The sequence below is a fragment of the Muntiacus reevesi genome, chromosome 15, assembly GCF_963930625.1.
Source record: "Muntiacus reevesi chromosome 15, mMunRee1.1, whole genome shotgun sequence".
Classification (NCBI taxonomy): domain Eukaryota; kingdom Metazoa; phylum Chordata; class Mammalia; order Artiodactyla; family Cervidae; genus Muntiacus; species Muntiacus reevesi.
Window position 1 is genome coordinate 61,924,713 of NC_089263.1, and position 18,772 is coordinate 61,943,484.

Genomic DNA, 18,772 nt, shown 5'->3' on the forward strand with positions numbered 1-18,772 from the left:
ACATACATGAACAATTCTAAGGTGGACATGCATTGGTGAATGATTAAAATATGTTAGGAATCTCATCCTCTGTTGTCCCCTTCTCCTGCCTTCAATCTTTACCAGAATAAGGGTCTTTTCCAATGAGTCAGCTCTGCGCATCAGGTAGTGAAAGTATTGGAGTTTCAGCTTCAGCATCAGTCCTTCCAATGAATTTTCTGGACTGATATCCTTTAGGATTGACTGGTATGATCTCCTTGCTCTCCAAGGGACTTTCAAGTCTTAGTGTTCCACTTAATTTTTCTAACTCAAATTTAAAATTTTTTTCAATTTTAATTTTCATACCACAGGGGATAGAAACACTGTTTTGATATTGTTAAAGAGGATGAACCCATCAAGGAGAGGAATATACAAAAATGGAAAATTTTGCCTTTTTCTTAATCATGGTAGAAAATGAAAGTTCATTGTCCTATCTTTCAAATATGGATGCAAGTCTAAGCATGGACCAATGGCTAATATGGAACTGATACAATACAAGAAATGGATTAATTCATATTTTCAATGCTGGGCTGCATTGCACAAGAAGCTATTTCTCTAGCTCTGTGGGAAGTGAACTTTCACAGACATATTTGTATCTTCAAGCATGTTGGTTTTATTTTCCTAATTCATGAACATTATATTATCATCAGTGAATCAATGAATATGTCAAGAACAACATATCAAACAAAGGCACAAAATACCACGTCTGGATCGATGATGAGTATGCGTGGGGCATCTGAATACTATTTTGATTAAACCCAGTTTGTAACTCTGAGGTCCATTTTGTCTTTGGGAAATGTGCTTACAAACGAAGTCAGAAATCTTCAAGGATTGTGTTCTTGACCTTTTGTTGTTCATGAATATGGATGATATTATTATAAGTAAATCGATGCATGGATAAATAAAGTAGAAATAAAGAGGAGAGCTACCCCTTCTCCAGCTATGAAAGGAGCTTATGAACCAAGAATTATTGTTAATACATTTCTGAAAAGTTGAGTTCAGTAAGACAGACTAAGGGTGCTCCTCCTTTGAGAAAGTATAGATAGATATATGTGAATATCAGTGTTATTGTTGGTGGTGAGTTTCTGGTCATATGTCTTATTTTAAAAATATTCATATCATTTATAATAATAATACTTAATGTAATAAATATGATCAATAGCAATATAGCAAATCATGATAAACACAGCATGAAATATTTTGATAAATAGTAGTTTAATATAATCAATAGTTAAAAATAAGATACAAATGACTAGATAGTTATTGAAACATGGAAAATGTTTCAGCATGAGATTTATGAATGCAAAATTATGAATCCTCTTGTGTTCATTGTTCAAGTAAATGCATGTTGATGATTTTTGTGGTAAGCAGATGGATGGATTTAGTGTCTCTCAGTATGTTTAAGTGTCTTTAGGCTTCACCAATATTGGTGCCATTATTACCAGTGAGTCAAAGCATGATTTCATATCTGTATTATTTAGAAGAGTAAAAACTATGGGCCAGTGAGGAACATATGTAATATGGGAAGGAGCCCAATTAATCTTGTTTTACTGCCTGAAAGTTCACTTAAATAAAAAGATCCAAGCCCCTGCTTCTTCAGGGAAGGATAATATGCACCCTATTCTCTAAACACATCTTGCTATTAACTTTTAAATTCAAATAGTCAAAGATAAAAATTTATTTTCCTAGTAACACTATGTGGCCAGTGCCTGCCGTTTTTAAAAATTGGAGTATAGTTGATTTATGAGGGCTTCCCTGATAGCTCAGTTGATAAAGAATCTGTCTGCAATGCAGGAGACCCCGGTTTGACTCCTTGGTTGGGGAGATCCCCTGGAGAAGGAAAAGGCGACCCCTGCCAGAATTCTGGCCTGAGAATTTCATGGACTGTATAGTCCTTGGGGTCTCAAAGAGTTGGACACGACTGAGCGACTTTCACTTATAGTTGATTTACAATGCTGTGTTAGTTTCAAGTGTATAGCAAAGTAAATCAGTTATACATGTACATATTTCAGGTTTGTAAGATTCTTTTCCTATACAGGTGATTAAATAATACTGAGTAGAATTCCCTATGCTATATAGTATGTGTTTGTTAGTTATCTCTTTTATATATAATAGTATGCATAATGGGCAGTGCTAATAGAGAATATTTCCATTGTTGAAGAAAATGTCATCAGTGAGGAAACTTGAAACACTTTTGAATAACATTTAGTGTTGAGTAGTAGATGACTCTATCTGTATGTATTTTTTAAAATTTTTTTATTTTTGTATTTTATTTTTTAGAAAAGGTCTAGGTAGTTAAATTATGTTTAGAGCTATTTGGTGGTGTTTAATCACTCAGTTGTGTTCAACTCTTTGTGGTGTCCGACACCAGGCTCCTCTATGCATGGGATTTTCCATCCATTTATTAGAGCTATTTAATAAATAAATAAATTAATAATTTATTTATATTTAATTAATAAATAAATTAATAATTTATTTATAAATTAAAATATTTAATTTTTTTAAGTTAGTAGGTATTTTTTCTTTTTTTTCTTTTTCTTTTTATTTTTTTTTAGTGGGTTTTGTCATACATTGATATGAATCAGCCATAGAGTTACACGTAATCCAGCACCCCATATATGAACTATATTATTGAAATTTGCCTATATATCCTTATCAAAACAAAAAGGCCAGGTAACTTTTTAATGGGGGAAGTTTTGATGAATTTAAATTCTTGTTCCAAAAAAATAATCTGACTATACCATACACTATAGTATATAGATATATACTTTTCGTTCTTTAAAACAATCTGCTTTTTCTTTCTGATTGAACATTCCACATTGAATTCAGTTATTGTCCAGTGATGAGGATCTTGGCTGTTTCTTCTGTGAGTAAAGAGCAATGTAAGTAACGAAGTTTCTTTTCTTGGTTTGTGTGGTTTATTCATGTGTGGTCACTGAAGTAGCTCAAAAGAATAAAAGGCTGTATGCATAAAACCAAATCTAAGAACACCAAGTATGGCCGTAGTGAGAATGCGTTATGGCCCAAGGAGTAGCATGAACACGTTTCAGTACCTCTGAGATTCATCTTAAAAAGAGATGAAAGGCATTGAATTAAATTTTTCAAAACTGTTGTCTATTCCATATTATTTCTACACCACAGTTGGTTTAATATTTCAATATTATTAGAGACCCAGACAATTAACTGTTCAGAGGAAGCTCTTAGAAGGGGCAGCTTATTGTGTGTGTTCTAGATGTAGGGTACCATTGTGGTTTTTGGATGGTTCATTACATCATGTTTAAAATTGAGTGAATTAAATCTGGGCCTAATTATGGGTAATTTTTTGTGATGTTCCTGATATGAAACAAGGTTACACTCATATCTAGTCTGTAAACTGTCAGAAATCAGCCTAGAGGCAATGATTAGAGTTACATCTTGTGACTGTTCTGGGATCCTGTTCTGGGAGTTTGTGAGTCATGGGATAATGGAGGTATAAATTAACAAAAAGAGTACTAAGCCTGGACCAGTCATGAGATGGGAGGGTGTCTGAATCAAACATTTTGATTAAAGTGATATCTAACTCTGAGGTCCATCATTTACAAGTGGCCTTCTTTTTTTTTTTTTTTTCCTTTATGGAAACGAGTATTCAGCAGAAGTTCAGAATATTCAGATATCTGGATCACAGACATCTTCTGGAGATAGATTGATTTTTACAAGTAAATCAATGTATGAGTAAATGAAGAAATGTAAAGATGGGTAAATATAAAGAAAGCATGGACCAGTTACGTGAGTATGTAGCAAACGTGGGTTATTATTATACATTACTATAGCACTGAATGGAGAAGGACATGAGAACCCACTCCAGTGTTCTTGCCCGGAGAATCCCAGGGACAGAGGAGCCTGGTGGGCTGCCGTCCATGGGGTCACAAAGAGTCGGACACGACTGACTGACCAAGCACAACGCAGCACATAGCCCTGAATTTTAGTGAAATATATTCATAAAGGCTGTTTCTCTTTTTTCAAAGGAGTATGTGTGCAGATGTATTTAAGATTCAGTAGTATTGCTTGGTGTAGGTGGTTTGCTAATTGGCTGTTTAGAGAAGAGAAAAATTACAAATAAATGCTGATTGAGTATTTAATTGATAAGAGAATGAACATAGCTCATCTTCAGAATGTGCCTCATGAAAATGGTTATTGTTAATCCAACTCTTTTCACTGAGTTTTATTAAAAACAACAAAACCACCTCATCTTTAAATCTCTGTAGGTATTGAAATAGACATATGGAGATAATAAATACTATTTAAGTTTCTTATCTAATGTTAGTTAGTTCCTAGATATTGATGTGTTCTTACATATAAATAGATGAAGTCCTAATCACCGTCAGTAGTTTAAAAGGAGGCAAATGTGGCTCAGTAAGAAAGAATAATGACTCATCTCTATGTATACCCCTAATTCTCTCTTCCTAGTTTAGATATGAACATGTAGGCAGGTACATGAAGATCATTTCTATTTTGGGTTGTTTCTATTCTGGATTTCCGTCATTTTCTTTGTGTGTTTACATATTTGAACATATGGTCACATATTCCATGAATAATTCCATACCTGAATAAATACAACAATGAACAATTGAATTAATGTGTGAGTATAGTCAAGCATAGACTTTGGTGAGAATATGCCATGAATGATAAATTCTAAATTCAGCCATTTCACTGCAAATTGAGTCCATTAAAAGGATTATCTAGGCTTTTACTTATGTGGGTAGGGGTCTGTAGACAGGTATGAGCAGTAGTAATAGTTTTTATTTTTGAGTGATGAACTCAACTGTGCTCATTGTAGTATTTGAAAGTATTAGTTAAACCAAGTAATAAAAACGAGTGCTCTTCTTGGGTCAAAGATGAAAGTGAGACTTGAGTCGACTTCATGATTAACCTAGGATCACACAGCTAATATCCTTTAAATCAGTCTACATCTGGACAGTTCCTTCTTCTGAACACTGGCATTTGACCCCACAGAATGAAGACTATGGCTGCTTCAGTCTTCTCTGAGGAAGATCTTGGCTGTTACTTTTGTGGGTAAGGATCCTAATGACTCAAATATAATAGTAATAGTCAAAAGATCTTGTCATAAGATTTTGGAGTGAATTTTTCATCAGAGTTTATCAAATCATTTAGATTAGGAAGGTGCAAGACAGCTGGAATAGGATGCATATGAAGCAGGGGTGTTCACTGATCCATACATACTTCAATGAGGGCCACTAGAAAAGAGGTCTCATCTGTTGAGAAAGATCTCGTTTATGGGAAAAAAGAGCCTGCATACAGACCTTGGTCATATCTAAGGATCTGGCTCTTGGATTTTTTTATTTTCATGGACATTGATGGTTATTTCTGTTGGTGGATCAGTGAATGGATCAGTAAATAAAGGTACAAATGAAGTAAAAGATTACTTGGCCTGGATCGGTGATGAGTACCCTGGGGTGTCTGAAGTCAAGGACTTTGATTAAACCCTGTTACTCTGAGGTCCATTGTAAAAAAGATTCATTCCTCTTTGTTATCTCTATAGGAAATGAGCTTGCTCAAGGATTTAAAAATATTCAAGAGTTTGTTCTTGTGTTTGGGCTTCTTAGTATTGTATTTTCAGTAAATCAATGCATGAATAAATCAAGAAAGTATAAGTGAATAAGGACAAAATGGTTTATTCCTGGTTCAAATATGACAGAGTGTAATATAATATATGTAATATAAAAATCATTATTAATACATTTCTGAAGTACTGGATTCCAGTAAAATAAATTGACAAAATGGTAAAGCTTACCATTTTGGGTAAAGAACATTTGCATAAGTGGATGTAAGAGCTCATGCTATTTTTCTGGGCTGGTTTGTTGGTTTTTGTTTTATTAAGAGAAGGGCAAAGCTTTTACGTAATTATTGATTAACTACCTACCTAATTGAGAGAAGGCTTTATACATGGATCTATGTTAAGAATATGTCACATGACCAATTATGATCAATCCAATGATCTTTGATACTTTTTAATTTAAAAAAATTATCTAATCTTTTTCCTGTGCCTTATGAGCTTATGGACAGGCATTAATACTGTCCTAAATCTTTTTTGTCACAAATATTAATTTACTATTATAAATGTATCAAGTAATAAGTTAATATTTTAATCAGTTACTTGAAAGTATTGCATGGTCCAATGAAGACCATTTGTTATGAAACAAGGAGAGTGATTAATCCACTTCTAAAAATTGCTATCTAGATAAAGGAACTAGAGCTAGGTTCTTAAGTTTTGGAACAGTCAATATATTTAGAAAGTATTTCTCTTCCTGGTTGTTGGTGTAGTTTCTTTAAAAAATGTAAGATAAAATGGCTCTATGTGTGGTTATATATATTCATATATATATGAAGGTAGAAGAGGAGCGGAGAATCTCTGAGAATGTGCTTGAATCTAAGATCGAGATTACCTGAATTCTTTCCACCCAAGTTTCATTTGGAAAGGTGTTATAGGTTAGACTGTAAAGAATCTGCGTGCAATGCAGGAGACCTGGGTTCAATCCCCGCATCGGGAAGGTCCCCTGGAAAAGGAAATGGCAACCCACTCCAGTAGCCTTGTCTGGAGAATTCCATGGACAGAGGAGCCTGGTGGGCTACAGTCCACGGGATTGCAACACAACTGAGCGACAGAACAGCTATAGCTCCTATCTGACTGAATAGAGGACGTGCAAACAGACATGTGTAATAGTCACCGTTCTTATTCTTTTGTCTGATGTTGGTTTCAGAGATGTTCATTATATTAATTAATTTTAATACTTGGTTCAATCAATCAATCATTATGTCATTCAGAGCTTTAATAAACAGTAAGTACTAGCATTTGTTCCTCATCACTTGTTGACTTGAATTCAACTAAAGAAAAATCCAAATCTAGGTTCCCTTATTTGTCTACCTGTCTGTCTTATCTATTTTAATATTTGCTTTGTACTCTACAGAATGGATGCTCAATGATTCAATTAAGGACTGTAAAAACTTACGTAAGTAACAGTCAAAGTAATTGCTTCTGGTTTGGTGGTTTGTCATGGGTGTTAACTCTATTATTGGAAGGGATAAGTGGCTACAAGTACAAATTAAATGAATGGAGGTCTTATGTAAGCCAATTCAGTACATCTGTGGTCAATTAAGGAGAAAAAAGGAAGGCCGTTTTATTTATTTTCAGAGCTAATTACTCAATCAATTAATGTACAGTGTATTATCAATTTTAATTTGAGTCACAGTTGATTTTAGCCTTCCTCTATAAAGACATAGTTTTGTCACATAAATCTATCTGTGCTTGAAAATCAAAGGAACTGTTAAACGACTCACTCAAGGACAGGGATCTGAAACAGTTTCTGTTTAGTTCATTTCAGCTGCTCAGTTGTGTCTGACTCTTTGCGACCCCATGAATCGCAGTACGCCAGGCCTCCCTGTCCATCACCAGCTCCCAGAGTTTACTCAAACTAATGTCCATCGAGTCGGTGATGCCATCCAGCCATCTCATCCTCTGTTGTCCCCTTCTCCTCCTGCCCCCAAGCCCTTCCAGCATCAGGGTCTTTTCCAATGAGTCAACTCTTCATGTGAGGTGGCCAAAGTATTGTAGTTTCAGCTTCAGCATCAATCCATCCAATGAACACCCAGGACTGATATCCTTTAGGATGGACTGGTTGCATCTCCTTGCAGTCCAAGGGAGTCCCAAGAGTCTTCTCCAACACCACAATTCAAAAGCATCAATTCTTTGGCGTTCAGCTTTCTTCACATTCCAACTCTCACATCTGTACATGACCACTGGAAAAACCATAGCCTTGACTAGACGGACCTTTGTTGGCAAAGTAATGTCTCTGCTTTTTAATGTGCTATCTAGGTTGGTCATAATTTTCCTTTCAAGGAGTAAGCATCTTTTAATTTCATGGCTGCAGTCACCATCTGCAGTGATTTTGTAGCCCCCCAAAATAAAGTCTGACACTGTTTCCACTCTCTCTCCATCTATTTCCCATGAAGTGATGGGACCAGATGCCATGATCTTAGTTTTCTGAACGTCGAGCCCTAAATCAACTTTTTCACTTTCCTCTTTCACTTTTAGCAAGAGGCTTTTTAGTTCCTGTTCACTTTCTGCCATATAGGGTGGTGTCATCTGCATATCTGAGGTTGTTGATATCTCTCCTGGCAATCTTGATTCCAACTTGTGCTTCTTCCAGCCCAGCATTTCTCATGATGTACTCTGCATGTAAGTTAAATAAGCAGGATGACAATATACAGCCTTGATGTACTCCTTTTCCTATCTGGAACCAGTCTGTTGGTCCATGTCCAGTTCTAACTGTTGCTTCCTGACCTGCATACAGGTTTCTCAAGAGGCAGTTCAGGTGGCCTGGTATGCCCACCTCTTTCAGAATTTTCCACAGTTTATTGTGATCGACACAGTCAAAGGCTTTGGCATAGTCAATAAAGCAGAAATAGATGTTGTTCTGGAACTCTCTTGCTTTTTTGATGATCCAGCGGATGTTGACAGTTTGATCTCTGGTTCCTCTGCTTTTTCTAAAACCAGCTTGAACATCTGGAAGTTCACGGTTCACATGTTGTTGAAGCCTGGCTTGGAGAATTTTGAGCATTACTTTAGTAGCGTGTGAGATGAGTGCAGTTGTGCGTGTGTGTGTGTGTGTGTGTGTGTGTGTGTGTGTGTGTGGTGGGCTAAAGTTCATGGGATCACAAAGAATCAGACACAACTGAGCGACTGAGCATATAAGGCTAAAGATAATATTAATAAATAAACAGTAAGTTAATTAAAAAATAAATGGTTCAAGGACGTTTCCTCTAGCTAGATGTTATAGATAATGTAAATAATGGCCAGTATTTGTTCTGCATTAGTAGAGTGTTCAGTGTGGTTTGTTTTCTTAGGAAAGAGTTATATATTAACCCTGGTAATATATAGCATAATCACTGAATAGTGAAATGTAGATCCAAAGATTGATAGAGAAAGCATCTCAATCATGTTATCATCTACTCTGCTTTCTGTGTTTTGGAATGGACCTATTCCAACTGATTTAAGCATACGGCTTGGTCAGCAGTCTCTAAATTTGCCTATACGTGGAAACCAACGTAATAGTGTTCTTATTATACTTTTGGTGGTTTGTTTAGTTTATTCTTTGAAATATTAAAAAATGTATTCTGGGTAAAAAAATACTAACCATGGTCTAGTGATTAAATTGGAAATGTATGAAACCCTGGGTTGATTAATCTATCTTTAGAATAATGAGGGTGATTAATGAAAGAAGTATACTCAATTAAGCAGTGATTGTAAAGAAAAATGAGGAAGCTACTGAAGGCTCTTGTCCCTGAGCTTTTGTGACTCAGATATTTATTTAATTATGATTAGTAAAGTAATGAACTAATCACTAAACAGAAGTAGATGGGAGGAAGAAAAAGAGGTCCAAACCTGGATCAATGATGATGTCTGATGGCGTGTGAATTATATATGGTGAGTACTTTGTGACTGGAAGTCATAGTTTCAACACAAAACAAAATCTTTCTCCTCTGTTGCCAATTATTCTATGGATCAGTGTTAGGAGTAAACAACAATATTATAATTTTAATTTTGGATTCATGAATTTCTATATTATTAATATAAATTGATCAATGATAGAACCAATAAACAAAATATAACTAAAAACAAGAATGAAGCCTTATCAACTGTAGTGTATTTCGTGGGGCCAGAAATACTATTAATCTAAATTAGAAAAACTGATGCTCATAAAGAAATATATGGACCAAAGGTGTTAGCTCTTTGTCTAAGAATCATATCATTATATTTCTATTTATGCTTATAGATATGTAAGCCATGGAAAATGTATATACCTTTGTGACTGAGTAAATGAAGTGAAGAAAATAAGAACCAATTGCAGAAAGTCTCAATTATTTTCTATCTCTTCCTCTGCTTTTTACTCCTCAGCATGGATGCCTATTAGCAGCTTTCAGCATCTCCCATGGCCATGTCCTCTATAGACCAAGGTGAGTAATGCAGTAAGCACATTTGGGTCTTTGAAAGCTTTCTTCTCTCTCTGTATTCAATGTATTATGAAAAGTTTGACATATAATTCGCATTAGTAATAATGAGTTAATTGATGAACTTATACAGATGAGAACAAAGTTGATTAGTCAATATTTGCTTCAATGAAGATGATTATTGAAATACATATATTCCATGAGCCTAAAGATAATATAGGCACAAGTTAGTCATATTGAAGGATTTGTCCTTCAGTTTTTTGATTCATAGATGCTTATTTTATTATTATTAATGAAGTAATAAAGTGATCAGTAAACAAAGGTAGATCAGAATAAAGAAGAAGGGTCTGTTGGTTGGACCAGTGATGATGACTGATGGCATATGAGTCGTATACAATGAATACTGTGTGTCTGAAACTCTGAGGTCCAGTGAAAGAAATCTAGTTCATTTCCTTAGTTGGGAGTGTCCCTATAGACAGATGTCATGAATATGTATTGACCTTGTTTTATTATTCATGGTTCATGAAGTTTTTAAAAAAATTATTATAACAGTATTACTGACAGAATCAAAAAGTATATAAGTGAATAAAAATGAATGAATGACTAAAGATGGGTTAATATTGTTCTTTACTTAAGTGTGTAGTAAAGAGAAATGACATTAATATGAACTAAAATGGATAACTGGTGGATCAAGTGTATTATGCATTTTTGAGTAAGGACGATATAGACATTGATAAGTTGTAGCCTATTATTGATCTGAGTCTGTTGCAAGTTTGATGTTTGTTTTGTTAAGGGAAACACAATTAAATATTACCATAAGTTAATAAATACCTAAATGACTATGTATATGAATTGTGGAAAGCAGGGCTCAATGGATAGACTCTCTCAAATTTTTCTGACTGGAGTCTGCTTGGTACTGTGCAGAAAGGATGCTCCAGCTGATTTCAGCTTTTGCTGTGATCAAGATTGTCCTATTGCCTTTGGATTAGAAGGAGAAAAAGGTGAATGATGGTCAAGTTTGTCACCTTAGATTGGGTCATTTGTTTAAATCTATTCCTTGAATTATTTGAAGTATTAAATAAAGAAGTTATGGCCAATGATGAATATGCTATGAAACATATTTTTTAATTACTATCATGCCCTATTAACATTGGTTAATGAAAGATTATCAGTTCATGTGAGAAATAATTCTATAGCTAGATATTGGAGATATTCAGGGATCTTATTCTTGGATGGTGTGACTTTTGTGTTCATTTTATTATTACTAATGAATTAATGATTGATTTTATACAAATGTAGAAATGAATGAAGAAAAAGAGAGTCAGCATGAAGCAATGAAGACAATTGATGCCACGTGAATTATAGATGGTGAACAATATGTGTCTGGAACTCTGAGGTCCAACGCAAAACATAATTAATCAAATCCCTTTGTTGGAAATGATCTTGTAGAGACAGATACTAGAAATATACAGAGATTGTATTCTTACCCTGAGTTCTTTGATTAAATTTATTATTGTTAATGGATCAATAATGTAACTATTAAAGGCGTATAAATAAATAGATGAAGGACCATTAGAGAAGTACTAAAGGAATAGATTAAAGAGAGTGAGGCATTGTCTAACTGTGAAGATATGTGGTGAGGCAAGAGTTATTATCAATAGAAATTGAAAACACTGATGCCTCTTAGGTATCAATTGATCAAGGATCACCAAGAGTCGGTTTTATTTTCTGAAAATTAGAGTCAGTTTTATTTTCTATGTCAGTCTTAAATTTGAGGTTATTCTTTTTGTTAAGAAAAAATTAAAGTATGAAAAATTAATGACTACCAAGGTGCTTTAAATAAATAAAATATGGAATGGAATATCAGTTCAGACAAGGTCTCATTTTTATTGAATCATCTACTCTGCTTTGTATTTCTCAGAATGGACCAGTTGAGCTGATTGAAAAGTTCTTTCACGGACATGCTCTCTAGTTGCCTCCATGTCTTTGCTGTATAGAGGCCCATGTGAGTAGTTAAGTTTATGCCTTCATTTGATAGCTTTTTAAATAGTATATTTATTGGCCAGTGATAAATATGAAACTATTCCCAAGCATTTTTTAAATTAAAATTTAGAGTAGAGTAAGAATAGTGAATGAAACAGATCATGTGATAAACGATTCTAAGGACAGATGTGGAGTATTCAAGTTTCTTATTCTTTGGTTTTGTATGTATGTGTAATTGTAGGGTTTTAAAAACTATTATCTATGAATAAAGAGTTAACGTACAGAAGAGTGAACAAAAGGAGGCTGACATGTGGATCGATGATGACCGTTGGTGGAGTATGAGTCACGGACGATGACAACTTCATTCTGGAATCTGAGGTCTACTAGAGACATACAGTCTACTGCCTCTTTCTGAGATGATCCTATAGGCTGATTTCAGGACTCTAAATGGACCGTGTTCTTAGATTATTTTCATGTATTTTGATTCTTCTTATAAGTGCATAATTAATTAAGAATCAATGTATAAATATTAAAAAGTAAAGGTGAACAGCATGAGATATGTGGTGAGGCAATAAAAACTACTAAAATGTATTGAGGATACTGAATTCCATTAAGAAAAACAAGTGGTTTGAGTGCCTTAACTTCTTTGACTCATGTTAATAGAGATGTTCTTATTCTGGGTCCATAGCCAGTTCAATATTACTCATTTTTTAAAAAGAAAATTTGTAAGTATTGTCCCAAATTAGTATATTAGTAATTGATAGGCTAAATGTAAGGCAGCGTGCACACAATAATGGATTTAATGTCTCGATTTTGTTATATGTTGTGCTTTGTCCTTCTCAGAAAGAGGACGCAGAACTCAGAAGTCCATGGTGGCATCACTATAAGAGCGTCAAGCCCTCTGTGAGTAGTAATCAAAGCTTGTGCTTGGTTTGGATGATGTGTTGAGGGTTTCCCTGTAATAATTTAAATTGTATTAAGTATAAGGAAAGAGACCAACTACGGTCCAGCAATTCAAATGGAAATGTATGAAACAGAATGTTGTTTAATCTGTTTTTACAATAGTGACTAATGAAAGAGCTATATTCAATTAGGCAATGATTCTAAAGAAAAATGATACTGAGGCTCTTGTCCTTTTGTTTCTGTGATTCATGTATATTTATTTAATTTTAATTAGTATATTGATGAATTAATGTATACAGAAATGTAGAGGAGAATGAGAGAACGAAACCCAACTTCAGGTCAATGTGGCATAAGAGTCACATGCCATATGTCTGGAAGTCTGGAGTCCAACACACGAGAATCTAAACTGTTTCCTTTCTCATCAGTGAGCCTATAGATTGATGTTTGGAATATATAGTTATATTCTTCTTGTAATTTTGAATTCATAGATTTCTATATTATTAATATAAATGAATCAGTGACAGAACTAATAAATGAAATGCAGATAAATAATGGTGATACTGATGCCTTGTCCACCCATGAATGTACGTGGTGAGGCAAGAAATAATATAAACTGAGAAAACTGATGCATGTTGAGAAATAAATGGACCAGTGATGTTACCCCTGTTTCTAAGGATCTTGCATACAATGACATTGATAAGTAGTTCCCAGTTTGATAAGCCTGGGTCTGTCTCAAGTAGAGAATGTCAACTTTGCAATGTTATAAATTTATATATAGATCAAATGTACATAAGTTTAGAAGAGTTAATAGTTATCTGAGTAAATGAAAAAAATGAATGATTACAACAAAGACTGAGGGAGAAAATATTTGGATTTTTCATTATTTACTTTTCCTTGTGCCTCCCAGAATCAATGCACTCAAACGGATATATGAATTTTCCGTGGTTTCATTTGTGTATTGAGAGCCTAGAGAAGAATGTGAGTAAAGGTTCAAGTTCTTGTATTTAATGAGTTTTTGTAAAATGTAATTCAAAGCACCAATCATGGAAAATGTCCATGAGAATGACGAAGCGGGCTCAGATCGGGACCAGGGATGACCGTTGGTGGAGCATGAGTCAGGACGGTGACCACTTTGTGTCTGAAACTCTGAGGTCCAGTCAGAACCTGCTGCCTCTGTCTGAAGTGATCTTATGGAAAGATGGTAGAATCGTTTTTCTAAGGATCACATTATTACCTTTATAGGTAAACTTATATATAAGTATAAATTATGAAATATAATACTCTCATAACTGTGTAAACAAAATGAAGAAAACAAAGACCAATCCAGAGAAAGTCTCAATCTTGTTTTCGTCTTGTCTGCTCTGTACTCCTTAGAATGGACGCACACCAATGGGTTGAAGTATCTTCCATGGTCTTGGCCTCTATAGACTGATGTGAGTAATACAATAATTAATATTTATGTCTTTGAGAACTTTTTTCTCATGTATTCACTGTATTATAAAAGTGTGAAACATAATAATACTGGTCAACTAATGAATAAATCAATGGACTTATGCCGATAAGAATGAGGAAATAGAGGCCCATACATGGACCAGTGATGATGACTGATGGCGTATGAGTCATGGATGGTGAATACTATGTGCCTGAAACTCTGAGGTCCAAAAAAAGTGAAAATGAAAGTCACTCAGTTGTGTCCAACTCTTTGAGACCCCCATAAACTGTACAGTCCATGGTATTCTCCAGGCCAGAATACTGGTGTGGGTAGCCTTTCCCTTCTCTTCGGGATCTTCCCAACCCAGGGATTGAACTCAGGTCTCCCATACTTCAGGCAGATTCTTTTTTTTTTTTTTTTCAGGCAGATTCTTTACCAGCTGAGCCACAAGGGAAGCCCGAGGTCCAATAAAAATGAAATATAATCTGTTGCTTCTATTTGGCATACTATTACAGACAAATATTAGTAAAACAAAAGAATAATTTTCTTGGCTTGTGTTTATCAATTTTTTATCTTACTATGAAAAATAGCCCAAAGAAAAAATCAATGTACAAGTGTAAATAAGTTACAATGAAGATGTTGAATTATATTCACTCTTAATATATGTGGTGAATCAATACAAACTCTTAATATTGATTGATAATACTGAAGTTCATTAAGTTCATGCCCTTGACCTCTGTGGCTGAGAATGATACAGACAGTAAATAACAGTAATTGTTCTTATTCTTGGTCTGTGTCAAGCTTGACCTTGTTTTGTTTATTAAGAATGAATTAATAAATATGATCCCAATGTACTATATTCCTAAGCAACTATGTGAAAATTAAAATTAGTGTAGTGTCCTTCAATTTTGTTATCATCTGCTCTGATTTGTATTCCTCAGAATGGATGCACCTGAATTGATTAAGCATCTGACTGTGATCAGGACCTCTGCTGGTTTTCCTGTGTATAAATACATGTGGGTCATGTAAGTAATTGTCAAATTCTCTCAGTTTGGGTGTTTGTTTATTCACTGTGATAATAAAAATAGCATTAAATGTATACAAAGAAGAGTAGCCATGTTTTATAGATGAATACAGAAGTGACATGAGATATTTAGTTGCTTAATTGGTGTTGATATCAATGAAGATGATCAATGAAATAAGTATATTCCATATGGCAGATGACTGTATAGATAGATATTAGAGATATTGAGGATCTTTTCCTTGAGTATTTGTGATTCACAGATATTTATTTTACTAGTATTAGTGAATTGATGAATTGATCAGTAAATATATATGAGAATGAAGAAAGTGTTCCATAGTTGGACCAATGATGAAGACTAGTGGAGTATGAGTCACATATACGATGAGTACTCACGTGTCTGAAACTCTGAGGTCCAACACGAAGAAATCTAGTCCAGTCCCTGTATTGAGTCTACTGATTCTGTTGACATATGTCAGGAATATTTTCAATACAAAGATACTGTTCTTGGTCTTTGTGTCTGTGAGTTTTACAAAATCTTACTCTAAAAGAGTAAATGGCAGAATAAATAAACAAATGTTTAAGTAAAGATGAAGAGGCTGAAATATTGTTCATTCTTGGAATATATAGTCATGAAGAGAATACTAATAAAATTGAAGTTGATATTAGATGGATCAAGTGTATTATATCTTTATCCAAGGATGATGCAGACAATGATAAGTAATAGTTTCTACTCTGAGTCAGGTGCAACTTTGATGCTTCATTTGTTTTAAGTGAAAAATAAAGAAATATTACCATTAATCAGTCAATACCTAAATGACTCTTTGTTGGAAAAAGTGAATACATGGAGAGAATGTCTCCATTTTTTATCATCTTCTCTGCTTGGTACTTTCCAGAATGGATCCTACAAGCTGATCTCAGCTTCTGCTCTGATTAGGATCATCATGTTGCCTCTGACAGGAGGGCAACAAAGGTGAGTAAAAGTTAAAATTCTTGTCTTTGTTTATTTGTTTAAGGATTTAACAGTAATAATAAAAAATAATAAATATAATGAAAATAGACTATGTCCAAATCATTTGAAACATTATATCAATTAACTGATAATGAAATACTATGTTGAAATACTATAATGAAATACTGTCATTATGAATGAAATAATTTAATTTCGTTGATACAGAAGTAGAAATGAATGAAGGAAAAGAGACTCAACCATAGACCCATGATGTCACCTGGTGGCAAATGAATTATAGACAAGGAGTCCTATGGGTCTGTTACTCCCAACACAAAAGATGGTTAGTTTTGGAAATGATCTGGTGGATGAATGTTAGAAATATATCAAGAATCACATTCTTATTTTGATATCCTAGATTAAGATTTACTATTACTAATGGACTGATGGTAGAATAAAATAAAAGCGAACAGATAAAGAGGAATGCCCAATTCATCTGCCAATAGGAGACATAAGGGACACCGTTTTGATCCCTTGATCAGAAGGATCACTCCTGGAGCAGGGCATGGCAACGCCCTCCAGTGCTCTTCCCTGGAGAATCCTATGGACAGAGTAGTCTGGCGGGGATGATCCATTGGGTGGCGAAGAGCTGCAAAGACTTGGACACAAATGAAGTGACCTTGGTATGCACCCACACTATTGGCATTTTTCATTTTATTTAAAAACATAAATAGTTTTTCAAATTACTTCATAAATTAAAGAATGGACAGATGAAAATTAAAATTACTAATAAATAGCTACCAACAAATAAAGTCAGAGAAGACCAAATGTGGATATATGCTGAAGATATGCAGTGTGGCAAGTTTTATGAAGTCTTCGAATTCAATATAATTTTCTAAAAGTTTGAGGCTTTTACATTCTATTTCACAGCTACTTATTATTCCAGATTAGGTTTGCACCACAGTTTATAAACATTCCTTTGTTGAAAAAATCTAAGCTATTAATTTAGTGAAGCAACCTGCAGGAAAATGTAAAACATTTACAGTGTTTGAATGTGGAGTGGATAGTGGGTCCATGGTGGTTCTTTTTTACATCTTTAAAGAATGTAGAATTTAAATGAGAAAGAGTCAAGCAGGAACCTATGATGTGAATGGAATGCTTTCTGAATGTGTCTTGTGATTAATTCATTTCTGCATCATTGAAGTTCATTTCAAAAGGAGATTTGATATTATTATCCATGGGAATAAGTCTTTAGTTAGATTTCTGTAATTTTCAAGAATCTAATTCTGGGGTTTAGATAGATCCTGGGGACTTGTTACAGTAGTCTATGGGAATAAATTAAAGAATCAATAGGTAGATGGAGAGATAGAAATTTTTGCTCAAATAGTTCTGAAGTACAGCATTACATTAAGAAACCAGTAGATCAAGGGTGTTACCTCTCTGTTCAGTTAATGTACAGCAGTGTTCTCACACTTGATCAGAATCACCCAACGGGCTTGTTAGATGACAGATTGCTGGTCCCAGTGTCAGCATTTCTGACTCAATACAATTAGTGTGGGTTCCACTAATCTGCCTTCCTAATATGTTCCCAAGTTCTGCTAGTTCTGCCTATCAAAAAGTAATGTTTCTAGAGTAGTGGTCTTGCTGTATGTTATTGTGGCTCAGGTGGTAAAGAGTCCACCTACAGGAGACACAGGAGATGTGGGTTCAATCCCTGGGTCGGGAAGATCCCCTGGAGTAGGAAATGGCAGCCACTCCAGTATTCTTGCCTGGAAAATCCCATGGACAGGGGTACTGTCAGTGGGGTTGCAAAGAGTCAGATCTGACTGAGGATGCGTGCATGGAGAAAATGTCTCATTCTTTTAACATCATCTTTACAGACCACTAAACGGATGCACCTGGACTGAAAAGACCAAGATCTCTAGGCTGCCAGTATGTTTAAGAAATGAGTATATGACTACATAGATGAAGAAAATCGAATAAGGACAGATCTGTATGAATGATGAGAAATGAAAATTTATGATTAATTTGATTATGATAAATTTGATCATTTGGGATGATTTTAAAAACAGTTTGAGTCCCTGTCATCCATTTTTATAGCTCTTTAAATTTTTGTTTTAGGTTTTCCCTAAACATTCCTTAGTTGATAGCAATGTAAGATATTTTCATCACGAGGAAGAGCATATTGGAGATGTAAGTATAATACTAGTCAATAGTTTAGTTCTGATATTGGGTTCATGGGCTTCCTCAGTGGCTCAGCAGTAAAGAATCTCTCTGCTGTGCAGGAGACGCAGGAGATGTGGGTTCGATCCCTGGGTAAGGAAGATCCCCTGGAAGAGGGCATGGCAGCCCACTCCAGTATTCTTGCCTGGAGAATGGGCAGGGGAGCCTAGTGGGCTACAGTCCATAGGGTCACAAAGAGTCAGACACACACAATGTGTTCACACTATGAAAAAGAGGC

General features: G+C 34.7%; 1 long non-coding RNA gene and 10 other non-coding genes across 43 annotated transcripts in view; all 11 read left to right on the top strand.

Moving 5' to 3' along the window:
- Nucleotides 1–18,772, top strand: part of LOC136147291 (uncharacterized) — an 83,311-nt gene that overhangs the window by 44,450 nt on the left and 20,089 nt on the right. For 13 of the 33 annotated variants that reach the window (XR_010659159.1, XR_010659160.1, XR_010659161.1 and 10 more), the window contains 12 exons: nt 2,848–5,070; nt 6,984–7,025; nt 9,971–10,029; nt 10,948–11,024; nt 11,945–12,028; nt 12,850–12,909; nt 13,945–14,151; nt 14,284–14,342; nt 15,283–15,366; nt 16,259–16,335; nt 16,818–16,994; nt 18,433–18,504. This is a non-coding gene — a long non-coding RNA (uncharacterized lncRNA). Of the gene's footprint in view, nt 1–2,847; nt 5,071–6,983; nt 7,026–9,970; nt 10,030–10,947; nt 11,025–11,322; nt 11,420–11,944; nt 12,029–12,247; nt 12,385–12,849; nt 12,910–13,816; nt 13,888–13,944; nt 14,152–14,283; nt 14,343–15,282; nt 15,367–16,258; nt 16,336–16,817; nt 16,995–18,191; nt 18,244–18,432; nt 18,505–18,772 lie in introns of all 33 variants that reach the window. The other 20 variants (XR_010659138.1, XR_010659146.1, XR_010659143.1 and 17 more) reach the window with 18 other exon arrangements.
- On the top strand, nt 726–800 carry LOC136147672 (small nucleolar RNA SNORD113/SNORD114 family). Its single transcript, XR_010659330.1, has one exon. It is a non-coding gene; the product is annotated as a small nucleolar RNA SNORD113/SNORD114 family (small nucleolar RNA).
- On the top strand, nt 3,517–3,590 carry LOC136147673 (small nucleolar RNA SNORD113/SNORD114 family). Its single transcript, XR_010659331.1, has one exon. It is a non-coding gene; the product is annotated as a small nucleolar RNA SNORD113/SNORD114 family (small nucleolar RNA).
- On the top strand, nt 5,448–5,520 carry LOC136147674 (small nucleolar RNA SNORD113/SNORD114 family). The gene has a single exon (XR_010659332.1). It is a non-coding gene; the product is annotated as a small nucleolar RNA SNORD113/SNORD114 family (small nucleolar RNA).
- Nucleotides 9,459–9,533, top strand: LOC136147666 (small nucleolar RNA SNORD113/SNORD114 family). Its single transcript, XR_010659324.1, has one exon. It is a non-coding gene; the product is annotated as a small nucleolar RNA SNORD113/SNORD114 family (small nucleolar RNA).
- Nucleotides 10,379–10,453, top strand: LOC136147656 (small nucleolar RNA SNORD113/SNORD114 family). The gene has a single exon (XR_010659314.1). It is a non-coding gene; the product is annotated as a small nucleolar RNA SNORD113/SNORD114 family (small nucleolar RNA).
- On the top strand, nt 11,351–11,425 carry LOC136147668 (small nucleolar RNA SNORD113/SNORD114 family). Its single transcript, XR_010659326.1, has one exon. It is a non-coding gene; the product is annotated as a small nucleolar RNA SNORD113/SNORD114 family (small nucleolar RNA).
- LOC136147667 (small nucleolar RNA SNORD113/SNORD114 family) lies at nt 12,318–12,390 on the top strand. Its single transcript, XR_010659325.1, has one exon. It is a non-coding gene; the product is annotated as a small nucleolar RNA SNORD113/SNORD114 family (small nucleolar RNA).
- On the top strand, nt 13,993–14,066 carry LOC136147671 (small nucleolar RNA SNORD113/SNORD114 family). The gene has a single exon (XR_010659329.1). It is a non-coding gene; the product is annotated as a small nucleolar RNA SNORD113/SNORD114 family (small nucleolar RNA).
- LOC136147652 (small nucleolar RNA SNORD113/SNORD114 family) lies at nt 14,497–14,571 on the top strand. The gene has a single exon (XR_010659311.1). It is a non-coding gene; the product is annotated as a small nucleolar RNA SNORD113/SNORD114 family (small nucleolar RNA).
- Nucleotides 15,704–15,781, top strand: LOC136147661 (small nucleolar RNA SNORD113/SNORD114 family). The gene has a single exon (XR_010659319.1). It is a non-coding gene; the product is annotated as a small nucleolar RNA SNORD113/SNORD114 family (small nucleolar RNA).